This window comes from Schistocerca gregaria, chromosome 3 (assembly GCF_023897955.1).
Source record: "Schistocerca gregaria isolate iqSchGreg1 chromosome 3, iqSchGreg1.2, whole genome shotgun sequence".
Classification (NCBI taxonomy): Eukaryota; Metazoa; Arthropoda; class Insecta; order Orthoptera; family Acrididae; genus Schistocerca; species Schistocerca gregaria.
Window position 1 is genome coordinate 583,978,156 of NC_064922.1, and position 5,000 is coordinate 583,983,155.

The 5,000-nt window shown below is 54.4% G+C and overlaps 1 non-coding gene across 1 annotated transcript in view; it reads right to left on the minus strand.

Moving 5' to 3' along the window:
* Window positions 1–1,411, minus strand: part of LOC126357215 (small subunit ribosomal RNA) — a 1,893-nt gene extending 482 nt beyond the window's left edge. Inside the window, exon 1 of the ribosomal RNA XR_007566166.1 lies at window positions 1–1,411. This exon is cut by the window's left edge and continues 482 nt beyond it. This is a non-coding gene — a ribosomal RNA (small subunit ribosomal RNA).
* Between the last annotated feature and the right edge of the window lie 3,589 nt (window positions 1,412–5,000).

Sequence of the window (5,000 nt, forward strand, 5' to 3'; positions counted from 1 at the left end):
TCGTTCGTTATCGGAATTAACCAGACAAATCGCTCCACCAACTAAGAACGGCCATGCACCACCACCCACCGAATCAAGAAAGAGCTATCAATCTGTCAATCCTTCCGGTGTCCGGGCCTGGTGAGGTTTCCCGTGTTGAGTCAAATTAAGCCGCAGGCTCCACTCCTGGTGGTGCCCTTCCGTCAATTCCTTTAAGTTTCAGCTTTGCAACCATACTTCCCCCGGAACCCAAAAGCTTTGGTTTCCCGGAGGCTGCCCGCCGAGTCATCGGAGGAACTGCGGCGGATCGCTGGCTGGCATCGTTTATGGTTAGAACTAGGGCGGTATCTGATCGCCTTCGAACCTCTAACTTTCGTTCTTGATTAATGAAAACATACTTGGCAAATGCTTTCGCTTCTGTTCGTCTTGCGACGATCCAAGAATTTCACCTCTAACGTCGCAATACGAATGCCCCCGCCTGTCCCTATTAATCATTACCTCGGGTTCCGAAAACCAACAAAATAGAACCGAGGTCCTATTCCATTATTCCATGCACACAGTATTCAGGCGGGCTTGCCTGCTTTAAGCACTCTAATTTGTTCAAAGTAAACGTGCCGGCCCACCGAGACACTCAACTAAGAGCACCCTGGTAGGATTTCAACGGGGTCCGCCTCGGGACGCGCAAGCACGCCTTCGGCTCGCCCCACCGGCAGGACGTCCCACGATACATGCCAGTTAAACACCGACGGGCGGTGAACCAACAGCGTGGGACACAAATCCAACTACGAGCTTTTTAACCGCAACAACTTTAATATACGCTATTGGAGCTGGAATTACCGCGGCTGCTGGCACCAGACTTGCCCTCCAATAGATACTCGTTAAAGGATTTAAAGTGTACTCATTCCGATTACGGGGCCTCGGATGAGTCCCGTATCGTTATTTTTCGTCACTACCTCCCCGTGCCGGGAGTGGGTAATTTGCGCGCCTGCTGCCTTCCTTGGATGTGGTAGCCGTTTCTCAGGCTCCCTCTCCGGAATCGAACCCTGATTCCCCGTTACCCGTTACAACCATGGTAGGCGCAGAACCTACCATCGACAGTTGATAAGGCAGACATTTGAAAGATGCGTCGCCGGTACGAGGACCGTGCGATCAGCCCAAAGTTATTCAGAGTCACCAAGGCAAACGGACCAGACGAGCCAATCCGATTGGTTTTGATCTAATAAAAGCGTCCCTTCCATCTCTGGTCGGGACTCTGTTTGCATGTATTAGCTCTAGAATTACCACAGTTATCCAAGTAACGTGGGTACGATCTAAGGAACCATAACTGATTTAATGAGCCATTCGCGGTTTCACCTTAATGCGGCTTGTACTGAGACATGCATGGCTTAATCTTTGAGACAAGCATATGACTACTGGCAGGATCAACCAGGGAGCTGCGTCAACGAGAGCTGAGCAGCCGGCCGCCCGGGAGTGTGTCCCGAGGGCCCGCGCGAACACGCAAGCGTCCGCTCAATTATTCTGCAAACAGGAGGAGGCTGAGCTCCCCTGCACGATACACCTCGAAACCCTCTCAGGTCCCGGCGGCGCGCAGCGCCGTCCTAAGTACTTGGTCGGGTTCGAGAGAGGCGCAATCGCCCGGAGATAGGCGAGTAGACGCTTTCAGTGCGAACACCCGTGCTCCCAACTGAGCTTGCCGCTGCCGACAGAGGCCCGGGAGCGTGCTGTCGTGGCATTGCCGGCGGGAAACAACACGCGCCACCTACGGTGACCGGCAGCTCCAACGCCAGCGCCACAGAAGGGCAAAGCCCCACTTGGGTGCAGAAGCGAACTCTCCCAGCACAGCGCACGCGCCAACACGTCCGCAGAGCTGCGATACAAACCACCTGCGAGAACCGCTGGGGGCGACCGAGCAGCAGACGGCGTCGCGACGCCGAGTGCCGGGCGGCGGCGCATCCTCAACGCACACAGTCCGCAATCGGACCAGCACACTGCAGATGTCCACCGCGCTTCGCACCGGGCTCGGCAGAACCCACTTTGGCCGCCTGGCGCCGCGCGCAGGGTGCGCCGGCGCATAGCTGGGACGCCAGCCGGGCCCGTCGGCCGGCGCTCCTGCCACTGGGCGCCCCCCACCAGCCGGCTGTAGTGCGTGCGCTCACGCAGCGCGCGGCCAGCACGCCGGGCGGCCCCCCCTCACCGGCCGGGGACTGTCCCACCAAGCCACAGCCTCGTATCGCTTCATACCCACATGGCCAACTCAGGTTCGGGGGCATGGCGGGTACCGCCGAAACAACCGGTTCATAGATGTACCGATCGTCGCTATCACCGATGCACCTGCAGCGTGAACAACCGCTCAACAACTGATTTCCAGTTCATTTGCGGATCGTATACGTCAATCTACATTTGCGAAATCTACGATTCTGGCATGCCTGCATGTTATGTGTCACGACACGCTACATCAGCCCACATACACACTGCGGCATGTACACGAGAGAACACGTGGAAGATGGTCCGCGCACGTGTGCAATGTCCCTTGCGCGGTCGACTGTCAACCGGCCTCTGTAGCATGTCGCAGATGTGGAACGCGGTCCACCGTGCTATCATGTTGTGTGGGGCAATACGATTAAATAGGAAAACCCTCGTCGCTACATCAACAGACGGCTCACGCTGATTCCCGGCAGAGGGAGGAGGGGGGGGGGGGGGCCCAACATGCAATACTTTCGTCCGTACCTACCTACCACATGTCTGTACGGCGTACAACAGTGCAATCTCGCTGTAATGGGGAGACGAGACAAGTAGCATCGTGCACAACATATGGCCCTTATGATTCGCCATTGTAGGGCGCAGCCGGTGTACGGTCAAGCATGTGCCACATTATGTCACTCAGTACGTAACGACGGATGATCAGTGTGGGTTACGCGTACATCAGCGGACAGTCCACACAGGCCGTACCACAACGTACACTGACTGCATCGACAACCGAATGCAACTGAACAGCTGCAAGGCTCATTTCACAAACAAACGCCTGACCGACCAGCTTGGAAGGGCAGGAGGGGAGGGCGATATTCGTTCTGTAGCGGTACACCCTTCCAGTGGTTAGCGGGACTGTGTAGAAAGTACGCAACACTCGAAAGACCTTTATGTGAGGGTACGCACCATGGCATCAAGAAATACACATGACACCAGAGGATCCAAGCAGTGAACTATGTTCAGAGGGTTGCTGTTAGGCAAAGCTACATTCCTGTGACGTTACATGTGACAGTTAAGGTGCAGTGTAAGTTAGGTTAAGGTGCAGTGTAAGTTAGGTTAAGGTGCAGTGTAAGTTAGGTTAAGGTGCAGCGTAAGTTAGGTTAAGGTGCAGCGTAAGTTAGGTTAAGGTGCAGCGTAAGTTAGGTTAAGGTGCAGCGTAAGTTAGGTTAAGGTGCAGCGTAAGTTAGGTTAAGGTGCAGCGTAACTTAGGTTAAGGTGCAGTGTAAGTTAGGTTAAGGTGCAGTGTAAGTTAGGTTAAGGTGCAGTGTAAGTTAGGTTAAGGTGCAGTGTAAGTTAGGTTAAGGTGCAGTGTAAGTTAGGTTAAGGTGCAGCGTAAGTTAGGTTAAGGTGCAGCGTAAGTTAGGTTAAGGTGCAGCGTAACTTAGGTTAAGGTGCAGCGTAACTTAGGTTAAGGTGCAGCGTAACTTAGGTTAAGGTGCAGCGTAACTTAGGTTAAGGTGCAGCGTAACTTAGGTTAAGGTGCAGCGTAACTTAGGTTAAGGGGCCAACGTGGGTTAGGTTAAGGGGCCAACGTGGGTTAGGTTAGGGGCCAACGTGGGTAAGGTTAGGGGCCAACGTGGGTAAGGTTAGGGGCCAACGTGGGTAAGGTTAGGGGCCAACGTGGGTAAGGTTAGGGGCCAACGTGGGTAAGGTTAGGGGCCAACGTGGGTAAGGTTAGGGGCCAACGTGGGTAAGGTTAGGGGCCAACGTGGGTAAGGTTAGGGGCCAACGTGGGTAAGGTTAGGGGCCAACGTGGGTAAGGTTAGGGGCCAACGTGGGTAAGGTTAGGGGCCAACGTGGGTAAGGTTAGGGGCCAACGTGGGTAAGGTTAGGGGCCAACGTGGGTAAGGTTAAGGGCCAACGTGGGTTAGGTTAAGGGCCAACGTGGGTTAGGTTGCCAGAGATGTGTCAAATCAGGATGTACGTTTGGCTGGTGTCAGGTGGTGGGTTGGTTCGATGCCTTTATAAGGGGTGTGGCCAAAGGGTATTTTATTACTTGTACCTTTTGTGTTGTGGCGTGGCGTTGCGTCCTGTGTTGATACTGGGTGGACCACTGTGGGTGTTGCTGGCTGATTTGAGCTGCGTTGTTTGCGGGTGATGTGAGACATTCTGTCTTATTAGTGGACGTGACGTTCCTCTTGTCGTTCTTTGGATAGTGTTCTGTGGCAGCGAGGATAAAATGGATGTTGTTGAACGATAGTGCTTTGGTGCTTTCGCTTTGTTACACACAGAGTGGACTGTGAGATAGGGTGACTGGGTCGAGTGCGGTTCACACTGTCCTCCCCAGTTTACAGTATGTATCATCTATGTATGTGGTCCTGCATCATTTACTAAGGAGGGACGTCAGACGACTGAAATATTAGTTATGTACTGATGTAAAGCAGAATGCTTACCTTCCACCAGTGGGCGAGTATCGACTCTGCCCCAGCGTTGCCACCGCAGGAAGCGGTGTCGGAAACACTACCCGCACACCGTCACCACTGTGCGGGGGGACGGACCCTCTATATCCTCAGCGGCGCACTCTTTGCCACCGGGCGTCACGTCTGGCGGCCCGCCGTCCAGAGCATGTATTGGGACAGCGGGACTTTGGCTTTTGGGAGATAACTCTTCATGAAGTGGAAGATATAGGGGTGGACTGCAATGTACGATTGCGGGAAAAGTCCGCCGTACATCCGCTCGAGTTGCGAGTCGGGCGGTGGGGGTGGCGCATTCACAGGTGCGGCTGGAGTGACTGTCGGTCCACCACTTTTGACTCGATTTGCGTCACCTGCGGT